We start from the raw sequence: 25,096 nt of genomic DNA, 5'->3' as shown, positions 1-25,096 counted from the left end.
TATGGCATTTAACGAGCATCGAATGAGCACTAAATTTTCATGCTATTAACTCTTTGTTCTGCTGACTTTGTACTTCCAGCTTAAGGGACATTAGCGAAACCTTGCCTGCGACATATCAAACTTTAGGTTTTTGCAAATCAACACTGTTGGCGATCGGTATTTGGCCATTTGGACGTGTTTTGGCCACTACTGACCGAGTTCCGGGAGTCGGTTCCGGGAATGGTTCCGACATCTAGCTTGCGGCATATCAAAAAACTCGGACGAGAACGGCTATACTCGTCCTTACTAGCTTTATATTTCTTAGTTTTGTCCCTGTCTTCTATAGTTACCATAGAAGGAAAACTTCATCTTTGTTTTTTTGTTGTTCACCTATAATTCAAGCGGGAAACAAGGTGTCTAGTATCAGCACTTCATTTCGGTGTAGGAATGTCAAGAGGATTTTTATTTTAGACTATGCAATGAAGGGTCACATCGAATGTCTGTCTGTCTGCGGGAATGGCATTTTGTTACTGAGAGGCTGCTGCACGATTGAGCTATAATTTTGCATGAGGAGTTATTTCGAGAAGACGAATCTTATGAGAACTACTGCTAAACAAAATTCGTAAAGCTTGATTTCATTAATACCCTACCGTTTATGTCATGCGATAAGCAAGAATTCTAATATTGTTCTCGAATTGGTAATTGACTGACCTTACTTAAGGGGTTATATACCTTTTTTGTTTTCAAAAAATTGAAAATTTTTTCATTACATTATCTTGAACTACAACATCTTGAGAACAATTTTACAAATTTTCATAAAGATCTGAGCAATAAGGAGAAAGTTAGAGCGATTTGCAACACTCCTCGCTACGGCCGCATAAGCTAAACTTGAATTTTCAAACGCCGGAATACTGTTTTTCGAAAAATGACTTTGCCGTGATCCTGATTGCGAGAAAACTACTGAACCGATTTCCTTCATCTTTTTTTTTTTAAATTTTCGTTATTAAATTCGCCGGTACTTGAGCGATCGCTTTTTGAAACATACACTTACATTTTGCCGCAAAAATTTTTAATGCAATTTTTAGCGCTCAAAACGTGCATTTTTTGTGAAAAACGTTCCGGTTTGCACCGAAAACAAAATACTCATAAAAGCGATCGTTCAAGGGCACGGCACACTTCTAAACTAATGAAATAATATGAGTTTTTTTTAATTCAGTTGACCCGCTGAGTCTCTATCAGGATCACCGCAAGCCTTTGCGAAAAAAAAACCTTTCGGGGAAACGGCCATTACTTCAGTAATAATCAGTATATCTCAAAATCAAACGTATTTTGTTGTTGATAAACGGTACTTTCAGAAAAATACCACTTTGAGGCAATTAAAAAGGTGCTATGCACTTAAAAATAAATTCAAACTTCCTTATTATTCTCGACCAAAAAGGTATACAACCCCTCAACAGCTTATTTTAACAGCACGTGCGTTGTACGGTAAGTGGTATCGCTTAATGATAGCGAGAAAATACTTAATGTTTAAGGTTGTTCTCTCCTATTCTTCTCTTCAATATTCTCCCTGTCTCATATTACTTTTACAACAACAACCATATTGAGAAAGAGTGACGTGGGCGCGCCACTGTTGTTGGAGTCTTGTTTCGCTACATGACAGTCATTTATTACTGTTTATTACTACAGTCATGGCGAAAATAATAAATACACTTGCAGTGTTACGTCATTACGATCTGCAGATACTCTTTTTAGAAGAGGAACAGAGAAATAAATGAAATTTTTCTGTGTCGGTGATTCCGGAAGTTTTTTGCGTGAGTTAGTATTTTTGAGGTGACGAAAGAAATAAATACACTATTGAAATATACATGCAAAACATTTCAAAATAGCTTTATTCCTCTAACAAAGTAACCTTTTACGTACAAAACTCACTTTCAATATTTTGTGGCTTGTCCTTTGTTTTGTTTTTTTTTTCTTCTTTCGTTGCGTTTCTGTCCTTTAGTTCTTTTTTATAATTTTGCCATTCTCGTCAATTTTGTCATTCATGAGATTTTGGTCGCTTTTGTCATTGTTGCCATTGCTATTACCATTTTTGTCAATTGTCTAATTTTGTTCTCCCTACTTTCGTTATTTTCAATTTATTTGTCCTTTCTGTCATTGTTTTTATTGTAATATTTTAAGGAATTTCAATCATTTTAAATTTTTAAGCTATTTATATTAGTATTGTAGTATTTTTGTCGTTCCGGTCATTTTTAAAATTTGTTGTTATTTTGGCGATTTCTCTCATTTTTCTCAGCCCATATCATTTTTTTACATTCAGTTATACAGTTATGTATTCCGGTTTTTTAATATCTGTTACTTGAGAGCCAGGTCGCGAGAAACACAACCACCTTTCTGAGGGACGAGGTTTTGATATTCTCCGTTTCGGTTTGTTTGTCTTTTGAAAGTAGGAAGTTTTGCAAAGTTTTGAAATTTTGATTGTTTTTTTCTTTTTTTTTTTTTTTTGAAAAAACTTTCTAGGGTCGTTTTACCCCTTTTGGCGCTTTTGGCTTATACATGAAATTAAAGCTATTGAGTTACTTTACCGAACGCTATATTCGGATTTTTTTCGGGCGATGCTGAGAAAAGAAGGAAGACCCTGAAAATTGACAATTTTTAAAATGGAAAATGCTTTTTTTTCGTCATGTTATCTCTTTGCCATATATTGTGACCATGGTTTATGAAGTACTATTGGTGTAGAATAATAACACGAATGTTAAGAAAAATTGATCAGGTCTATCAGAAGTTATTGATCCTTTTGTGATTTGGACGTTTTTGGAACAAAATGAATAACTTTTATTATAATGAATGAACTGAACAATATAGGTTACAAAGCAATTCAAATTTTGACGATTAGTGTGAGTGGAGGAGGGGTTCCTACACCGCAATTTTTATATAGGGTAGGCGGTAGCGTTACGTTTTGTTACATATGTATTGGGGGGTTCAAAGTTCTGTCATTTTTGTAATTTTTATCCTTTCTACCATTTTAATTCTCTTTTTTATCATTGTAGTTTGTTTAGTCATTTAATTAATTTCCGTAATTTCAGGCATTGAATTATTTTTTGTCATTTTCGTAATTCTGACAGTTCAATTTTTCGATTATTTTTGTTTTGTTTTTTCATAATATTCATCATTTTTTCTCATTTTTGTAGTTTCTATCACTTTCAACTCTTTCAACATTCTTGTTATTTGTTTTTTTTTTGTCATTCATGTCCCTTTTTTCAGTTTTGTAGTTTTCGTAATATTTGAAATTTTTGCGATTCGTGTCCTATTTGTCGTTTTCGTCATTTTTCTTTATTTTTTTTTCTTTCAACCGAATATAGCAGAATTGAAATGCAATGAAATTACCTCATTGTTCGAAAGATTTTGACAGGTTGCAAGTTATGCTAGACATTCAAAGACTGCTGAGCTGTGATTTTAAACTTTGCAAACACGACAATTCAATAGCCAGCACGCAGTGCAACTAAAATAAACAGTTCTAAGCGGGAAACAACACACAAGCATCCACAATCGTATTTTAATGACCGCAATGTTGATACAAGTGCGATCGACCGACGACCGACAAAGTACCGACTTCGAAAAACGTGCTGCGAAAGATGTAAATTAGCACCAATGCCAGTTAATGTGTGATAATGAAACAAAAAAATTACAGCTATTTAAGCATCCGCGTGCTAAATAAACTCTAGTTGTGAAACAATGCTCTCTTACCTTTGTTTTTTTCTCTAAATAGAATTTCAGGAGAGATTTAGAAAATTATCACAGTTCAGCAAAAAACAGCCTTGTACCGCTATCATGTTGTTTATTTGCTGATAACAAGAGCTGAAAATTAGCACTCACCCTACAACGGAACATTCTCACGCCGTTGTTTGTTCTGCCGTAACGTACTCTATTCAGCAACGATTGCAGTGTTATTCGTGAATTATTTAGTGAGGAAACGATACGGGTAACGAACAGCTACGTTTTGAAGTAGAATACTTCTCTCAGGAAGTTCGGCACATAGGGGTGTGAAATGAAAATCTAAAACCGGAAAAAGTGAAAAATATGTCCAATTTCAAATGCTAATAAACCGATTAGTATTCGATGGATTTCCTTCGTTCTTGCAGCAATAGATTGGAAAATCTTCTAAGATTCTTCCCAAAATAAGATAATTGTAATTTTATTATTCACACTATTGTACTATTGAAAATAGTCAAGCCTTGTCAAAACGAAAATTTCGACCCCTGATTGGTCGTTATATGCTTGCTTCCCAAGCACGGTCGACAGAATCATATACCTTGCAATTGAAAACATGCTATTTGGCCTATATAAGAGCCTGTTTCAGCCGGAGCCGCTCATAATAGTTCTGAACAGCGACGACAGCAGTCCTCCCTTAGCAGCAGTGGGTACCATCGATAGCGGAAGCGGCCACAACTGTGGCTTGGCTGTGGATAGGCCAGCGTATAGCGGCCACAACTGTGGCATAGCGTAGCATCAGACAGCGACAACAGCAGTCGTCCTTCCTCAGCAGCAGCACTAGCCCTGTGGTTGGTCACCACGTCTCAGGAGCAGCGCGGTTTTTCTCAGCGTGTGTCGCCAGACAGCCATTATTCCCCCCGTGTTGGGGCAGCATAATGATTGCCATCAGGAAATCCAGTTTCGGAAATCAAAATGCCTTTTCGAAGGCAAATAAACAAGTCATTGAAAGTTAATAATTTTTGTCAACGCAAGCAAGCATTCTGTGTTGCATCCCAGCAATTTAAATTTGTCGCACCCGTTTAATTTACTGAATGTGAAATAGCTTCCACAGTGCATGTTGTCCGTGTATCTTATTTCCCCCAATGTTAGGGCAGCTCAAAGGTTGTAATTAGCAACCGATTTTGAACCACACCATGCTTTTTTCAAGGCAAATAAAAAATAATTGAAGGTTAATAATTTTCTGGCATCAACACAAGCAGACATTCTGTGCGGGATGCAATCAAATTCTGTTGTAGTTGTCTAATTTTTACTTTCACTTTATTTAGTAAACCCCCCACTGTAGGGGCAGCGCAAAGGCTGCGATCAGCATAACCGACATTGAATAATAAATTTCCCTGTTAGTACGCCTTCACAAAAGCAGTTAGTCCGACTATGCAGAGCTAATATGAAGTCGATTCAATCAATCAGCATAAACAGAATTTCGTCATCTCCCAGCTGCCAAGTTGCAACATGATGCAACACGCAACAGCGAGCAAACGAAATCGCTTGATGTTACAAACCGCAATAAGATACGGGTTAAAACCGTTGCGTGTGTGAGAGCACCATCGGTGTTTATTCGCTGGATACACTATCTCTATACTGTCTACTGAACGCAATAATCTGCTTACATGCGACACGGGGACGGGAACATTTTCTTCAACCAAGCTGCACAACACGACACAAAACATGTTATTTTGTTGCTTCAATGAGAGTGCTATCGGTCCGGCTCGACAAGAAATCATTTTTGTGCATCCGTGCTACGAAACTGAGGAAAAACTTTAGAAACTGAAAAAAGAGGTGGAGCTTATCAAATGATCGCTATATCATTCCACCACGTACGTGAAATAATTCATTCCTATTTTCATCCCTATATAAGAGCCTGTTTTAGTCCAAGCCGCTCATCATTGATCATTCTCTGCTAGCGTGTTGAGCAGTACAGTTGTTTATTTTCGCTCCGTTCACTTTGTACGTTCGTTCGTAAGTTTTTATTTTCGCGTTGGAAACCGACGCTACGGTGAACCCTGACATGGGTAAATCGAAAACCGGTTCTAGTACGGGTAAACGGCCTCGACCTGGAAATGCCCCCGATTCGGCGGCTAAGAAGCTTTTGGCCAACAACAGATTTGCTGTCTTGGAAAACTCCACGGACCCCGAAATAGTGAAAAAAGAGAAAATTCCACCCTTCTATGTGAAAGGATTTCCAGAAGGTCTTCGTGAAGCAATTGTCTTTTACATCGAGAAAGGACTGAAATGCACTATCCGTATGTGCTCTGACGGCTACAAACTGATGGTTCCGTCATTGAATCACTACAAGGCGGTGCAAGTAATACTGCAGCAGCGTAAGGTGGAATATTTCTCCCATGACATTGAAGCAGAAAAACCGCTCAAGGTTGTTCTCCGTGGTCTTCCAGACATGGAAATTGACACTCTGTTAGAGGAACTGAAGGCAAATGGACTCAAGCCAATACAGATCCATAAGATGTCACGCCACAACAAGACTCGGAAGTACCGCGACCAATTGTACCTTATCAACCTGGAGAAAAATTCAACATGTTTGGCGGATTTGCAGTCCATTCGTGCCCTTTTCCACATCATTGTGGCCTGGGAGCGCTACAAACCAGTTCATCGAGATGTGACCCAATGTTCCAATTGCCTGTTGTTTGGACATGGGACTAAAAACTGCCATATGGCCTCCCGCTGCATCAAATGCGGACAAACGCACGCACCCGACGCCTGCCAATTGATGGAAACTGCCGATCCTGTCTGCGCAAATTGTGGAGCTGATCATAAGGCCACCAGTCGTTCCTGCCCAAAGCGGGCGGAGTTCATCGAGATCCGCTAAAGAGCCTCAACCAACAACCAACCCGGTCGGAGAAAAATCCCAGTGCCAGTGAATAACGAACAAAATTTTCCAGTCATCGCATCGCGACGTGCAATCCCAGTGCTTCCACCTCTCCCACTGAATAATCGGCTTACAACCTCGTTTGCCGATGTCGCAGCATCGAGCCGTTCCTCGCCTCCCCCGGGGCTCCCAGGGCTTACAACTCCTGCCACTGGAATGAAGTTTACCCGCACAGACGCCGAAGAAAACAACGCAGATTCCCTTCTCACTACTGAAGAGTTCGTGCATCTCCTGGCCGAAGCATTCGTAGCCCTTCGCACCTGTAAAACCAGAGCTGAACAGCTGCAAGCAGCAGTTTCCATCCTCACCAAATATGGCCCGTGAATGCATTAACATCGCTAACTGGAACGCTTGCTCGTTAAAGAGCAAAGCCATCGAATTCGCTGATTTCCTCAACGAGCGGACTATCGACGTAGCTATCATCACCGAGACACATCTAAAACCTGGCGTCAACATCTACCTCCCCGACTTTCGAGTTGTTCGGCTCGATCGTACCCACTCAGCGGGTGGAGGCGTAGCCATCGCGTTGAGGAAGAACATCTGCTGTAAGCTGCTGCCCAGTTTCAACTTAAAAGTCATCGAAGCGGTTGGGGTCGAGGTTTCTACCCCTGTCGGCCCTATTATTATCATAGCCGCCTACTGTCCGTCGCAAGTCAGCTCAAGGAACGATTCATCCTCTAATCTGAAACAAGATCTCGTCAAGCTTACCAGACATCGGCAAAACTTCATCTTGGCTGGTGACCTCAATGCCAAACATCAAGCCTGGGGCAACACTCGAATCAATCCAAATGGCAAAGTCGTCCACAATGACCTACAAGCATCTTCGTACATCATCCTGAGCCCAGACTCCCCCACCCGGTTGAGTCGCTCCGGTGTCCATTCGACTATCGATTTTTTCATCACCAACATGGCAAACCTTTCAAATCCGATCGTCTACCAGGAACTGAGCTCCGACCACTTTCCAGTGGTGGCCGAAGTGGGCTACTCCGCCAATCGATTTCGTGCTCGTCGTCGCAACTACCATCGTGCTGACTGGCCACGGTTCCAGCAGTTCATCGACGCCAACATCCGCTACAACATCGAGCTTGAATCGACGGACGACATCGATCAGTGCTTGCAGATCATCGACGAGGCTCTATCCTTAGCCCGTGACCAACACATCCCTGCTTCTGACCTGGTGAGTAACACTCTGAATCTAGACAGCCTAACTAAATCTTATATAAGACTTCGTAACACAACTAGGCGCCATTTTCAACGTACTGGCCTGCCTCACTTAAAGTCTTACTGCAATCGTCTTAATAAAATCATTAAGGCCCGGTTGGTGGATCTCAGAAACAAAAGCTTTGAAAGTCATCTTCGCTCTCTCCCAGATTGTGCAAACCCCTTCTGGAAATTAACTAAACTTCTGAAAAACAAGCCGAGACCTGTCCCTCCTCTCTCCCATTCTGATCAACAAGCTGGCCAAGTTCAGCTAATAACACCAGCTGAAAAAGCTAATGCACTTGGCCAGCATTTCGTAAATTCTCACAATCTTGGTCGTTCCCTGGTGAGCCCCTTTGAGCCTGATGTGGCAGCTACAATGTCCAGAATCGCTGTGACCCCTCTAGTTGTCCCAGAGGAATCTATAATTTCTGCAGACGAGGTAATGGCAGCCATCAAATCATGTAAAAATATGAAGGCCGCGGGTGTCGATGGGGTGGTCAATCTCGAATTGAAAAATTTGAGCGTTGACTTCTTTCATCACCTCGCAAAGATCTTCAATAAGTGTTTGGAACTTGGCTACTTCCCGTCCCGTTGGAAGCTCGCCAAAGTTATCCCCATCCATAAACCTGGGAAGGATCCCACTGACGCTAAAAGCTACCGGCCCATTAGCCTCCTTTCATCTATTTCGAAATTGTTCGAAAAACTGATTCTGAGACGTATACTAGAGTTTGCTGATCAGAACAACATCTTCCTTAGAGAGCAATTTGGGTTCAGGAAGGGGCACTCCACTGTGCACCAGCTCACCCGGGTAACGAACATTATCAGGCGGAACAAGTCTGTTTCCAAAACAACTGCCATGGCGTTGTTGGACGTTGAGAAAGCGTTTGACAACGTCTGGCACGATGGTCTTGTTTATAAGCTGCATCGGTGCAACTTCCCGATCTTCCTTGTGAAAATCATCAAAAATTATCTGTCGGGTAGATCATTTAGGGTCTGCTTGAACAACTCCCAGTCTGATACATTTAATGTTGATGCTGGGGTCCCCCAGGGTAGCCTCTTGGGTCCTATCCTCTTTAACATCTTTACGTCAGACGTTCCTCCCCTTCCGGATGGTGGTGTACTGTCCATGTTCGCGGACGACACTGCCATCATGTACAAAGGGCGAGTGATCCGTTCGCTGACTAGAAAACTTCAAGCAGGCCTGGATGTTCTATCCGGCTACTTCAACAACTGGAAGATTTGCATCAATGCGGCTAAAACACAGGCCATCTTATTTCCCCACTCAAACTCACGTCGACTTGTTCCGCCTGACGACGTCAGGCTAAAAATTAATAATTCACCCATCGAATGGTCGAGAGAGGTGGGATACCTCGGTCTTGTTCTGGACAGCAAGCTTATATTCAGATCACATGTGGAAAAAACATCAATCAAAGGCAACATCCTAATTAAATCTCTATACCCACTGATAAACAGAAAATCCAAACTGTCCCTGAAGAACAAGCTTGCTGTCCATAAAATGATTATCCTGCCAGTATTAGAATACGGTTTGCCAATCTGGGAGAGTTGTGCCAAGTATCACCATGATAAATTACAGGTTATCCAAAATAAGATCCTAAGGATGATCCTTAACAGTCCTCCAAGAACGCGTAATTCTGAGATCCACCAGCTAGCCGGTCTAGATACACTTTTGGTGCGCAAACAGGCAATTCTGTCTAGATTCAGGGATGCTTGCCAGAGGTCAATTCACGAGGAAATTCGATCTTTGTCAATTTAGTTTTTAAGATAGTATTAGTTAGGTAGGTTATTCAATTTTATTTAAATTCATAAAATTACCGTGCCATTGAGGCAAAGATGTAAAATTAAATCTCAAGATAATTCAAAAAACCAATCTAAATGCACTACTACGAACAAAGATGACGAGCCTTTAGGGCTGACCAATTATCCTGTCATAAAATATACCTCTGTAAACAATATCAAAAATAAAAGACAATTCAGCAGCAGCCAAGCCGCTCATAACAGTTCTGAACAGCGACGACAGCAGTCCTCCCTTAGCAGCAGTGGGTACCATCGATAGCGGAAGCGGCCACAACTGTGGCTTGGCTGTGGATAGGCCAGCGTATAGCGGCCACAACTGTGGCATAGCGTAGCATCAGACAGCGACAACAGCAGTCGTCCTTCCTCAGCAGCAGCACTAGCCCTGTGGTTGGTCACCACGTCTCAGGAGCAGCGCGGTTTTTCTCAGCGTGTGTCGCCAGACAGCCATTATTCCCCCCGTGTTGGGGCAGCATAATGATTGCCATCAGGAAATCCAGTTTCGGAAATCAAAATGCCTTTTTGAAGGCAAATAAACAAGTCATTGAAAGTTAATAATTTTTGTCAACGCAAGCAAGCATTCTGTGTTGCATCCTAGCAATTTAAATTTGTCGCACCCGTTTAATTTACTGAATGTGAAATAGCTTCCACAGTGCATGTTGTCCGTGTATCTTATTTCCCCCAATGTTAGGGCAGCTCGAAGGTTGTAATTAGCAACCGATTTTGAACCACACCATGCTTTTTTCAAGGCAAATAAAAAATAATTGAAGGTTAATAATTTTCTGGCATCAACACAAGCAGACATTCTGTGCGGGATGCAATCAAATTCTGTTGTAGTTGTCTAATTTTTACTTTCACTTTATTTAGTAAACCCCCCACTGTAGGGGCAGCGCAAAGGCTGCGATCAGCATAACCGACATTGAATAATAAATTTCCCTGTTAGTACGCCTTCACAAAAGCAGTTAGTCCGACTATGCAGAGCTAATATGAAGTCGATTCAATCAATCAGCATAAACAGAATTTCGTCATCTCCCAGCTGCCAAGTTGCAACATGATGCAACACGCAACAGCGAGCAAACGAAATCGCTTGATGTTACAAGCCGCAATAAGATACGGGTTAAAACCGTTGCGTGTGTGAGAGCACCATCGGTGTTTATTCGCTGGATACACTATCTCTATACTGTCTACTGAACGCAATAATCTGCTTACATGCGACACGGGGACGGGAACATTTTCTTCAACCAAGCTGCACAACACGACACAAAACATGTTATTTTGTTGCTTCAATGAGAGTGCTATCGGTCCGGCTCGACAAGAAATCATTTTTGTGCATCCGTGCTACGAAACTGAGGAAAAACTTTAGAAACTGAAAAAAGAGGTGGAGCTTATCAAATGATCGCTATATCATTCCACCACGTACGTGAAATAATTCATTCCTATTTTCATCCCTATATAAGAGCCTGTTTTAGTCCAAGCCGCTTATAACAGTTCTGAACAGCGACGACAGCAGTCCTCCCTTAGCAGCAGTGGGTACCATCGATAGCGGAAGCGGCCACAACTGTGGCTTGGCTGTGGATAGGCCAGCGTATAGCGGCCACAACTGTGGCATAGCGTAGCATCAGACAGCGACAACAGCAGTCGTCCTTCCTCAGCAGCAGCACTAGCCCTGTGGTTGGTCACCACGTCTCAGGAGCAGCGCGGTTTTTCTCAGCGTGTGTCGCCAGACAGCCATTATTCCCCCCGTGTTGGGGCAGCATAATGATTGCCATCAGGAAATCCAGTTTCGGAAATCAAAATGCCTTTTTGAAGGCAAATAAACAAGTCATTGAAAGTTAATAATTTTTGTCAACGCAAGCAAGCATTCTGTGTTGCATCCTAGCAATTTAAATTTGTCGCACCCGTTTAATTTACTGAATGTGAAATAGCTTCCACAGTGCATGTTGTCCGTGTATCTTATTTCCCCCAATGTTAGGGCAGCTCAAAGGTTGTAATTAGCAACCGATTTTGAACCACACCATGCTTTTTTCAAGGCAAATAAAAAATAATTGAAGGTTAATAATTTTCTGGCATCAACACAAGCAGACATTCTGTGCGGGATGCAATCAAATTCTGTTGTAGTTGTCTAATTTTTACTTTCACTTTATTTAGTAAACCCCCCACTGTAGGGGCAGCGCAAAGGCTGCGATCAGCATAACCGACATTGAATAATAAATTTCCCTGTTAGTACGCCTTCACAAAAGCAGTTAGTCCGACTATGCAGAGCTAATATGAAGTCGATTCAATCAATCAGCATAAACAGAATTTCGTCATCTCCCAGCTGCCAAGTTGCAACATGATGCAACACGCAACAGCGAGCAAACGAAATCGCTTGATGTTACAAACCGCAATAAGATACGGGTTAAAACCGTTGCGTGTGTGAGAGCACCATCGGTGTTTATTCGCTGGATACACTATCTCTATACTGTCTACTGAACGCAATAATCTGCTTACATGCGACACGGGGACGGGAACATTTTCTTCAACCAAGCTGCACAACACGACACAAAACATGTTATTTTGTTGCTTCAATGAGAGTGCTATCGGTCCGGCTCGACAAGAAATCATTTTTGTGCATCCGTGCTACGAAACTGAGGAAAAACTTTAGAAACTGAAAAAAGAGGTGGAGCTTATCAAATGATCGCTATATCATTCCACCACGTACGTGAAATAATTCATTCCTATTTTCATCCCTATATAAGAGCCTGTTTTAGTCCAAGCCGCTCATAACAGTTCTGAACAGCGACGACAGCAGTCCTCCCTTAGCAGCAGTGGGTACCATCGATAGCGGAAGCGGCCACAACTGTGGCTTGGCTGTGGATAGGCCAGCGTATAGCGGCCACAACTGTGGCATAGCGTAGCATCAGACAGCGACAACAGCAGTCGTCCTTCCTCAGCAGCAGCACTAGCCCTGTGGTTGGTCACCACGTCTCAGGAGCAGCGCGGTTTTTCTCAGCGTGTGTCGCCAGACAGCCATTATTCCCCCCGTGTTGGGGCAGCATGATGATTGCCATCAGGAAATCCAGTTTCGGAAATCAAAATGCCTTTTTGAAGGCAAATAAACAAGTCATTGAAAGTTAATAATTTTTGTCAACGCAAGCAAGCATTCTGTGTTGCATCCTAGCAATTTAAATTTGTCGCACCCGTTTAATTTACTGAATGTGAAATAGCTTCCACAGTGCATGTTGTCCGTGTATCTTAATTCCCCCAATGTTAGGGCAGCTCAAAGGTTGTAATTAGCAACCGATTTTGAACCACACCATGCTTTTTGAAGTAGAATACTTCTCTCAGGAAGTTCGGCTACATAGGGATGTGAAATGAAAATCTAAAACTGAAAAAAGTGAGAAATATGTCCAATTTCAAATGCTAATAAATCGGTTAGTTTTCGATGGATTTCCTTCGTTTTTGCAGCAATCGATTAGAAAATCTTCTAAGATTCCTACCAAATGCATGAAATTGCAATTTTATCATTCGAACTATTGTACTATTGAAAATTCTTAAGCCTTGTCAAAACACAAAATTCGACCTCTGATTGGTCGTTATACCGCGCTTTCCCAAGCACGGTCGGCAGAGTTACGGTCCTAGTAAATTGGGAATGCATCATTTGGCCTATATAAGAGCTTCATCAGATAATAAACAGACATTTCATCGGATATTAAATCGAACAACTGAAATTTGAAGAACACAAATGAATATTTGAAGAGTTAATATTTTCTCGTTTTGCCCTATAATCCAAAGTTAATTATCTTCATCTACATACTTACTCTGACTATTATTACGTGTTTGCGTCGCTTAGTGTTTGGCTACGGTCATGCAGAACGCAAACAACGGCGCGATGCGATTCGGCAAGACGAAATGTGTTGAAATGTATAGCTCTACTTCGCCTTAGAAAGAGCTGTACATTTCACCACGGTAAGGCGAATCGCATCGCGCCGGCATTCGCGTTCTGCACAACCGTAGCCTTTTTTCCGTTCCTGTTTAATGATGTCGTATTAAATGTGCATATTACAATTCGGCAGCACTTCAACTTCTCATTTGCACAAAATTTAAAAATATTCAATGAACTTCATTCAAAATATCAAACAAAAAGAAATTACAATACTGCCAATGAACGGTCAACGTTTATTTACTAGAAAAAATGACTGACACGCAAGCAGCCGGGTTATCTTTCTTGTAAAAGTATTCTACTTCAACCTTGCGGTCGTGGCTTTGCATACAACCTTCCTGTGATTTTTTTCCCACCAAAGCACAGTTTCTTCGGTAGAATGCTCGCGTGCAGCTTGCAGTTGAATGTATCTTCCGGCAAATAATCTGTTTTTTTTTTCGTAAAAATTTTTTTTTTTTCGACGCCCACTTAAGCGTAAGCCTTGTGAATGTATCCTGCAACTCGGGACAGCTTGCTGGCTAAGCGGGAAGTACATTGAAATGAAACGCGTTCATCGTGATAAGAATCCACTTGTTACGTGCTACTCATTTGCTTACCACGATAAACGCTTTATAATCGAATACAAATGAAAGGCACTCCAGTAAATTGAAGGTATTTGTTTTGCATTGTAGTGCCTACCGTCTACTGAACTTTACTGAACCCCGCGATATGGACGAAAAATAAACTCGAAGCTTGTGAGATTGTGCTGATACGCTGATATTGTTGTACATAGTTAGGACCTGACATCGAAATACCATTTGCGGTAATTGGGCGGTGAAGGTGTACGAAAAAAAAAGGGTGAAACCTTCGGCAGCGGCGAATTATTTATCAAGTGCTGAGCTGTAGTTCAGGACTTTGCTTGCCTGGTGGTGCGCTAGGAAGGGCGCAATGGTAGACGCAGTGCGCGATCCGATAACCGATCACTTCGGCCGTCAGCTGTTGCATTGGATCGTTGGCTATTCGTCCACTTGGTACTCCGCCCTGAGTGGATCCGAGTTTATCGATAATTTTAAAAAGTTAGACGCTGGTGCAGCAATCCTCGGGGTCTGATAGCAGCTGCCGACGACGAGGAAGAGAGTGAGGGACGGATCGGCCCATACAACGGCGGTTGGAGGTTTATTCGACGGGACGATCCGCGCGTCGAGTACGGCCGACGGAACTACGAGAATCTTATGCTGGTGGATATTATGGAAAACTGCGAGGAAGGAATACCGGGTGAGTGAACTGTGGGCGTTGAGTCATCGCCACAACCATAGACTTCGATGTTATTATTACCATTGCTTCCAGTTAAACTTACTTTTGAGTATTTTACCCTATCTCAAGGTTGATAATGGCCAGCTTTCTTAAAGCATCCGTTTTCAAAGTATTTTCAAATTAAAGGTAAGATAATCTTAACTCTTATCAAAAATACAGCTTTTTTCAGGTTTTTTTATGACTCACCGCAGAAATTTACATGATTCAAACCGATCCTGCAACGTGCATTACACTGGTCAACACAGGTGCACTTCAAAGGCTCAAACCGAAAAAAATACACGGTTATAACTATTTAACCATTTTTGTGAAATTTGGTGTCCCTAGCCTAGGATTTGCCTCCGTTGCCGGGCCTGGGTCGTTCCTTCTCAAAAGTGCACTCCTGATGTCAATTTTGGCTCAAACTGTAGGGAATTGTTCATATACCGTCACGTCAACTTTGGTGCTGGTTCTTCCACCCTTCGCTTTGTCCCCTTTTTTTTAATAAAAAGGCCATTTTTCCGTACAAAGACCTTATTTTCGTTTTAATACGGCCACAAATGCAGAATATTACTTTTGGACTAAATTTGTCAAGAAATGAAAACAAAAAGTTGAAGATGTTGTTTATAAGGCACGACCGAAGGTTAAATTAGAATTACGACAGCCTATCATATGTCAATCTAATTCTTGCAATAGGTTTGAAAATACGATCGATAAGTTCTTATGTTGACACTGTTGAAAGAAAAATGGAATGAAATTGTGTTGAATATTATAAAGTCATTAGATTGCGAAGTAGCTAAGATTTGTGTGTCACTCGCTTGTATTAATATATTCTGTTGTTTATCTGCTAGCTGTTATGGGCAACTTAGTAGCTGATAATGTTCTAGAAATGGTGGAAAATACTACTTGTGCTACCCACAAGTCATGCAAAAAGCAACATGCAGTGAAGAAAAATTAACTTCTAAGCACCCCAAAATCTTTTGATTGTGCGTGCAACAGGTAATTTTTTTCCGTCACTCACCAAAACATTACGGAAGACCATAGTATCCACAGTAATGAAAATGGATATTATTATTTCGCGTGTAATGAAAAATTATTTTAATTTACCTATTGCATGATTCATGGTTCACCTGTTACGTCTCTATTGAAGTCCTAATATCAATAGACCCAAAAAGGGTTAATATTTTCAAACCCGTTTCTCACGAAACTATGAATTGCGACTTGTGTATGTTTCGAACCATAACGACGATATGCCGATTTTGTGAGGATTTGTTCTTCAATTGTTTTGTAAAGTTATTGCTGAATTTTGGTTTTAGTTTTCACAAAACTGGAGACATGTCTGAATGTCAGCGGTGCTCCCACACAGGAGGAGCTGTGTAAGGTGCTGGTTAGTGTATTGGTCTGTCCGCTATGGTAGAAGGTAGCGAGATATTTAAAATCGCCACTTGCTTCAACCCGGTTTGCTGCTGGTCGATACAATTTGCAGTAAAACAACCTCTTGCAACAGCGATCAGATATATCGCTGCTGCTATTCGCTGCCGCTACTGCTGGTACCCGCTGCTACTTAGCTGAGACATCAACTAGTAAACTGATTGGTTCGAGTATAAGTGGGTTTTTATGTAGTTCAATGGTTGCATTCTCGGTTAACTGAGTATAGTATTCTGTCGACCGGTATTAGGGAAAGCGAGCATTAAACGACCAATTAGATTAATTGAAATCTGCGTTTCGACAAAACTTATCCATTTTCTTAAATTTTCAACGAACCTCCGATGCGAAGGGCGGATCTTGAAACTTTTTTCATATCCCTTAATAATACCCATAAAACAATTGAAAAAGAACTAAACAACAGACTCCCTTTCTTGGACGTCGTTGTAGTCAGAAAGTCTACGGACTTGGAATTCGAAATTTATCGGAAACCCACGAATACAAAAGGGGTAATACCTAACACTTCAAACCATCCCTTCCAGCATAAAATGGCATCCTTCCATCATATGATCCACCGCTTGGAAACTTTACCTCTAAGTGAAATAGCCAAGCAAAAGGAACTGGAATATATTTTCGAAATTGCTAAACTTGATGGCTACAATGAAAGTATCATTCAAGCCATTGTTGATAAAAAGAAGCGTGCCCAAATTCGGAAATCTTTTACAACACTCACCCCAATAACAGAAGATCTGAAAAGGGTAGCCGTTGAATATGACGTTAACTTGACACGCCCACTTCGTTCAAAATTTAGGAAATTTGGGATGGATATTGTCTACACTAGTAGAAATACACATTGTCTACACTAGTAGAAATACCATTGTTGATAAAAAGAAGCGTGCCCAAATTCGTAAATCTTTTACAACACTCACCCCAATAACAGAAGATCTGAAAAGGGTAGCCGTTGAATATGACGTTAACTTGACACGCCCACTTCGTTCAAAATTTAGGAAATTTGGGATGGATATTGTCTACACTAGTAGAAATACCCAACTCAAAACAAAATTGGGGTCTACCAAAGACCCTATTGATACCCTGAACAAAGCTGGAATTTATAAAATTGCATGCAGTCACTGTGACATGGTTTACATTGGACAAACTAAACGTAATCTAGGGATACGTTTCAAAGAACATTTCGCAGAAGTTTCAAAAAATGCCCCACCACACCTTTTCAAATCAAAAGTGGCTAAACATATTTTTAACGGGGAACATCCACTAACTTCGGATAACATTTACCTCCTCCGCCCCGTTAATAATTTATGGAAATTAGACGTAGCTGAAAGTTTAGAAATTTATAAACAACACTCATGCACGCTTCTCAACAAAGACGCAGGTAATCACCCCTCATGGCTATCTGCTTCCCAAAAACCCCAGACATGGTACGGTAAACAATCGACCGCATAATTCCCTACCTAACTCCAATTAAGGGTGCTAAATTTTCGTTTTTACCTACCACAAATATAAAACAGGATTTACGCTTTGCTCTTTACCAGTCCACATAAGCACTGAGGAAGACTGTATGTCACAGTCGAAATATATATTTGCGCGGACTGAATTTCAATATTTGTTTCCGAAAATTTTCTAGTAGAGTATAACGGAAACCTCTTTGATTTTTGAAGAAAATTAAGCTCGTGCTGAGACATGAAGATGAAAACGAATTCACACCGTCTTCGCGTTCCAACATTTCCAATGAAGTTGGAAACGAAAATGTTGACTTTCGAATAACTATTCGATTTGTCCTCAAAAGGACAATTTATTGTTTTTTTTTTTAATATTGGATATGATGCTAATCGTATCTTTGTGGCTAACTCCGATGAGACAGTGGAAAGATGATTCCACACTGAAAATTTGACGAAGAGCAGATTTTGATTGCCAATGCTCCCGTTTGTGTGTTGCCAAAATACGGCAGCTTTACGCTGAAAGAAGTGCCGGCCAATGTATCGCTGATGCTGCCGCTACCGCACAAAGGCAGCTTTTCACTAGAGAAAGTAGTGCCGCTGCACCTACCGCTGACGCTGCTACCACTACTGCTACTGGTACCTGGATCCGCCAGTGGTGCTGGTACCCTCGCTGTGGCCACTGCTGTTGGTATCCGCTGACGCAATTGCTGCCACTCTCCGCTGTATGGTTAGCACCCTGCTAGGAGCCATCCACTAGTAAACTGATTGATTCGAGCAGAAGCAGGTTCTTATATAGCGCAAATAGTGCATTCTCGGGTAACTAGGTATACTACTCTGTCGACCGTGTTAGGGGAAGGAAGTATTGAGCGACTAATCAGAGGTTGAAAACGGCGTTTCAACAAGGCTTGACAATTATCAATGGTACAATAGTTCGGATGATAAAACTACAATTTTCTGCATTTGAGCGTGTCTGTTAATAATTTTCCAACCGATTTCTATAAGAATGAAGGAAATCGGTTGGAAACTTAATGAGTTTAAAACGTTTGAAGGTGGACAATTTTCGTGACGCTTTCGATGTTTTCCGTTTTTCCCCTAAAGATGTTGCCGTAAGACGTAATTCTACGTCATAACAATTTTAAGCGGCAGTTTTACGAGATATGTGCTTTTTGCATTTGAATAATTTAATTTTCTTAGGTTTTAAACACTCTTCTTTTCTTAGTTTTGTATATCTTCGGATATGTTATATCAATGGACATTCTAGAAATTGCACTTTGAAGAAAATTAGTAAGAAATCTAATAAAAATATCGGGGAGCTCCATAGCCGCAAAGTTACAGAGTCCGCTTTGACAAGCGGGCGGTTATGGGTTCGAACCTTAGGAGAATCAGGCCATTTGGTTGTCAAAGGACTTCAACATGGGTTTATTTTCAGGCTCTACACTATCCCATCATGGCTGGAGGAACGAGGTTTCGATAAGACTCCTTTCTCTTGACAAAAATACAAGTCCTACTGATAACTACGCGGTTCTTCCTCTTGGCATATATAAGTCCCTCTCGGAGTAAACGTCAGGTGAGGTCACTTCCCAGAGAATTGTAATTAGGCGATATTGGTAGGATTGATAGAGGCTCGGTATAGTAGAGCAGTTACCTTTAAACGGAAGGGTAGAATCTTTTTTATAGGGCTTCATAGTTACATGGTTAGAAAGTCCCCTTCAAAAGCGCTTAGGCATAGGTTTAAATCTTAACAGTATCAGACCATTTGTCCAGTAAGTTTACTCTCAGGTTTCCCATTAATCCTTTCTTTATCATATTTTCTGCAACACTTGTGCCTGTCGTAGTTTTTGAATGAGTTCCAAGAATTTTAGCCAATGCATCAAAAAATGAATTGATTCTATTTCTGCAAAAGCCAGCTCAAATAATATTGAATCCACGACCATGAACAAGGCAATTTTATACTGATCTGATCAAGCCCATTACTTAAGACTAATTTATTATCTGAAAAGGTACCGAAGATTCCATATTGACAAAATGGAAATCGCGTGCCGCTATGACGAGTGACATGCAGCGCTCTACTCATACATAACTCAGTGCGATACTGTAGCACTGTTGTATGTTTTCCTCTAGGACATCAGTTTTAGTTCAAACTGTTACGAACTTCACGAAAAGGCTTTATCTTTGAGACATCAAAGCAGTCTAGGCTCATAGAGACAAGCATTAGTTAACCCATTGGGACGAAAAGGTTCTGTAATTTTTTTGCCACTGATATAGTGAATATCACCGCCTGCATTTGGTGTCTATTTATGAAGTCTGTGTCAGGCGTGCTCGTGCGTGACTAGTTCATTGCTAATTGTGGAATTTCGATCTTGAAACTTCCCATCATTCACCATTGTTAAAAATAAACTAATAATGATAAGTGAAGTATCAGAAAACTGTCCATCTTTTTATCATTTTATTCATGGCGGTGAAAAGGTATTCAACAATGGCGTCGGGTCCACCTGTGCAACATGTGCAGTGTACAGGTAACCTTATTCCCTAATATCCGAGCATACGCAATTATCGAAATATTATAAAAACTATAAAAGCTAGTAAGCATACTAGCGAAATCATTAATTTTTAAGCATCAAACACTTGGTTTGATTTTCTTATTTCATTTGAGGAAAAAGAACTTGAATAAATATTTGGTGCACATGTGACGAAATCAGCCACGCCTCTGGTATTCAAGATGAAATTCCCTGATTTTCTTTGATATTCCATATAATATACCATTAATTTACCTGATATTTTTCAGCATTCGTCACAAAAAAGTGCAACGCAGTTTAACGCAACTCTGAAATATCAGTGAAAAAAGTATTTAATCGGATATGCAACCGATCCGTAGAGGTCCCGAATTAACCTTTTATGCTGAAAAAATTAGTTTCTGCGCTTAAGACTCGTTTAAAAAAGAATCGCGTCGCGCTTAATTTTTTTTTCCCTGGATATTTTTCAGTTTTCCTTGATATTCTCTGAGGTATTGTAATTCATCATGGCTACACAAGTATTACCTTGTAATATTTCATCCCGACATCACACCTAGGTTTTAGTTTCCGCAGATTGTACTCCGATATACTATGGTCCCAGTCCGCACAAATGGCATATTGGTGACCTTTAAAAGAAAATTCATATTCGTACGAAGAATATTTTCTGTAGACGGTCAGGAATGCTGAAAAAGCGTCGAAAAGGCGGGCTTAGAGCCTTATACAAACTTTTGGTAATTGTCACGAAGTGGTTTGTTAGAATGTTCTGCTTTTTCGTATTAACAACTTGGCGATGTTTATAGGAGAAACCAGAAACGTCTCCTTTGTTTGGAATTGTCACCGCGAGTCGTATTTTTATCAATACATGCATGAATATTTTTCGTGACAAAGTTTTAGAATAAAATATTTCATTCGTGACCAACTTCCACCACTAATTTAGATTCTTTTTATTTCGCTGATGGAAATTAGAAATGATTGAATGTGTTCATATAAGTGATAAGTTGGAATTGCATTAAATGCCAAAAGTGTTTTTAATTTTATTCCATTTTTCCATTTTTATGGTGAAAGTATATCGCCTACCCCTCAAATTTTTTATGCGCTTTCAGAAAAATTAAGTTTTGAATAATATTCGGAATATTTTAAATATTTCAGAAATACAAAAATATTACATTTATTTCTCTTTTTAATCATATGTCTGAACTAATGCAACCCCTGTTATACTATTGTTACAAAATTTGTGAATTTTACGGGGAAAATGTATAAATAATATTATGCTATATTTCTACTGTATATATTTTTACCGCTTTTAGTAATTATCACCTCCATCTTGATAAACCAAAAAACTATAAGAACTCGTCATCAATTATTTTTGGTGACCTTAATAGAAAAAGATTCTTTTCGATAATGATCATAGACTATTTAATGATGATCAATTGATACGGAGACTTTTGTGAGACAATACTAATTGAACGTTGGATGGAGGGAATATGTTATATTGAAGTAATGTTTTCTTTGTTATTTGATCGAAAAGAGATAATTTCATAAATTCATGTGACAATGTTAATAAGATATATTTTTTTAAAGGTTTTTTTAAAACAACATTTGACATATATTTCTTGACAAAAGTCACGGTGATAAAACAGTGATATTTGTCGGTCAAAGCTTGATGCTTACTTTTCCTGATATCAGCTCCAACCAAAAGAGATGATTACCAAAATCACTGTGACAATGCTAATAACTTATAAGTTTTTCAAAAGGTCACACCTTCTTTCAAACAAAACTGTTGTTGTATATTTTCTCTCAAAAGTCACAGTGGCTATCTGGGAAAACTATTTCTCTGGATAAAATGCCTTTTGTTCTTCAAATTATCACTCACTGACTACTTAATGATTAAAATACCCTTGCTTCCAAAGTAAAGTAGTTTGGTCTGTGATTCTTCAGAAAAAAACTTGTAAATTCTATTTCAATTGTCAAAGAGCCAACAATTAGAAAAGTTTGTTTTTTAATGAAAACTTTAGTGACTCTTGTGAGAAAATTCGCAAAAGTTTTTCTATAAAAAGTAATAGTTACTCAATTACAAAAACTGTTGCCACATTTTTTTCTTGAAACGTTTGGGGGACAATATTGAAACCAAAGCCTTATTTTATTTGTGACTCTCGTGCGGATTGGGGTATAACGTAATCCTACGACAGAAAAACTTTTTTTTTGCAGTACTCAACCGATTATATCACGCCCCGATTTTGTCTACCTCTGATTTTATCACATTTTTCACCCTATTTTATCATATAACATTTCATTCAATGTAAGTATGAACTAGTTTTATATTTAGATTTAATGTTTTTGTACTCTTGCACAACTTTGGGTAGATTAACATAATTTTGGATGTAGTGTATATTCAAAACTATCCATTGCACAGTGTTTCACTTTGCCGATTTCGTGCGATTAATCAAGCAGTAATTCAAATGTTAATTATAACCATAGTGGATTTTTAACAAACCCCCTTACTTTCTAATAGTTCCCATTTTTCACCTGTGATGCCAAAACAGATTTTTCATATTCTTCGTTGGTGTAGGTTTTTGGTAATTTTGGTGATTTTTTTTATTGCCTGATTTTTATGGGGCAATCTATAAAAAAATTTTGGATATTACTTTGAAAAGTGCAAACTTAGGACACATATTCGCATTTTTAGGAGACTTCGAGAACTAGTGTGTCACTGCTATATTGGAATATTGCTCTTTGGATTAGTTATATAAGAATTATGTGATTGTTTAAGTACCTTAGAAAATAGTTCATAACCATGGAAAAAATTGTTTCCGTTTCTTGAAAAATGTGTGACGCTAACAGCACAAAATCAAAGCTTTATGCAAAAACTAGTACCTATATAAGCCCTCCCTCTGAGAACAGGGAGGAGTGTCGAGCTCCACATGCCATATTTGGTTCCCTCTGCTTGATTATTTCACGAGTTGTGCAAAAGTTTAATATTTGTTTGAGACCCCTCCCTTCAAGAAAAGGGAGGGATCTCGAACTATCTTAATCACTTTTTTCGGCCCCATAAACTCCTACATTCAAATTCTCACGCCGATCGGTTCAGTAGTTTCCATGTCTATAAGGATTAGACAAACAGACAGAGCTGCATTTTTATATGTTTAGATTACTTGTACACATTTAAGTCACTATTTTTACATATAAAATTATTGTTTCAACAACTTTAATAACAAAATGGTAACAATAAAAAAATTCCCTTCTTTATCATTCCAAACAGCATCAGGTGATAAAATCGGGTGATCACTGTATTTGGAGTTTTTTAGTTTTGACTTGAACATCACAAAGTAAATTTTTTCTAGGAATAGATTCTCCAACCTCGAAGTTATCAATTTCCGAATATAGCTTACCTCTTAACTATTTTTGCACCTAATACAGCATTTATTATTTTTTATTGAACTGTTGATAGAATCTACAACGTCAACCGCGCTGATGTGAATTCTGCTTGTCAAAGTTAGAATTACTTTTTTAATTGACACAATATTTTTTTTTAATTGACACAATATTTATTTGACACGGCACAATACAAATTGTGTTTAACGAAGCCAGTTATAGTATATTACTTTTTAAAGTATCTAATAAACTAAGAGTAAACCTTCTATCCTCTCTATCGACTACGAGTTAAAACTAAATCCAAGACTAAAACTAGCTTAGTTTTTTTTGTTATAATCGATGGATTGTTGTTAAATGGGCACCTTTGATGATTCTCGAATAGCCCCTATATATGTGGCAAGTTCCGCTGTGCTAGGATATCACAAATTGGGATATTATATATTCCTTTCAATTTTTTTGTATTAAAGTGCAAATTTGAATGGTATTATATCGTGTAATAATTTCTTTTTTTCTAATTTTTTCTGCTTGTTCCCTTTTAAATCGGATTTATGAGAAAGGTTTGCGCTGAAATTAACTGTCATTTTCGATTTGTATTTGCTTTTTTTCTATTTTACAAGCATGGTTTCTCAAAAAACGTATTTCATATACATGGTCAACTGTTCACCAGAAAACCCGCGGTGTAGACATCTGGTGCTGAATAAGTGACGTACCAGAAAACTTGTGGAAAATGAAAATTTTTGTCTTTCTCCCAAAATTTGCTGCTCAGAAGCTGTACGAACGAATTGCTGCTTTTTTAGTTATTTGGCATCATTGGATACCAGTCAACCTACATCTCCACGGATACATCTATACAGAAGCTTATTAGAGAGTAAGTCAGCCTAGAATGAGTAACCTAGAGAGGCAAAAATGTAAACAAATCAGAGATCTCTCTTACGATGAGTTATACGTACAACTACTCGCACTTCTTTCATAACTGGAGCGAGTTGCAAACATTTCAACATCATCTTAATGGCAATACATTCGCAGAGCTATAGCACAGGCAAACTTTGGTGAACGAAATAAACAGAATTTACGCTGCCCGTTAAAAAAGAATTAGCCTCAAAATATTGAACATGCTATTCCCCTATAATGACAACAAAGCGTGTCATCATGTTTTCTGATTAAGAAATTTACCCTTGTATTACCCACATGAATTGAATGCAGGGTACCTAACAACAGCGCAAGCGTGCTCATGTAACTTGTTCACCCCCACAAGTGTTGCTACGCACACCGAAATTCACCCAACACACACCACTCGTACCAGACGGAACAGAGCACAACAAATTGTGTTCCTACACGCGACGCCTGATGTTGATGATGGGTGGAAGAAATGAAGATAAGCTGTTATACCTACACACTCAGCTCCGACTCGCGTCGTAAAGCGGAGGTTTTCTTACAGTAGCTTCGTCTGGTTTGTCTGGGACAGGCAGAGTGCACATTAGTGGAGAATGTG

At 39.5% G+C, this 25,096-nt stretch overlaps 1 protein-coding gene and 1 pseudogene across 1 annotated transcript in view; one reads left to right on the top strand and one right to left on the bottom strand.

Moving 5' to 3' along the window:
- LOC129718602 (transcription factor IIIB 90 kDa subunit) overlaps window positions 1-25,096 on the bottom strand; it is a 66,816-nt gene that overhangs the window by 26,461 nt on the left and 15,259 nt on the right. The gene's annotated exons all lie outside the window — the stretch shown is intronic.
- The window catches only part of LOC129718601 (BTB/POZ domain-containing protein 6-B-like), a 49,265-nt pseudogene that overhangs the window by 9,900 nt on the left and 14,269 nt on the right, over window positions 1-25,096 (top strand).

Source organism: Wyeomyia smithii, chromosome 1 (genome assembly GCF_029784165.1).
Source record: "Wyeomyia smithii strain HCP4-BCI-WySm-NY-G18 chromosome 1, ASM2978416v1, whole genome shotgun sequence".
Taxonomy (NCBI): domain Eukaryota; kingdom Metazoa; phylum Arthropoda; class Insecta; order Diptera; family Culicidae; genus Wyeomyia; species Wyeomyia smithii.
This window is presented reverse-complemented; position numbering and strand designations above follow the sequence as displayed.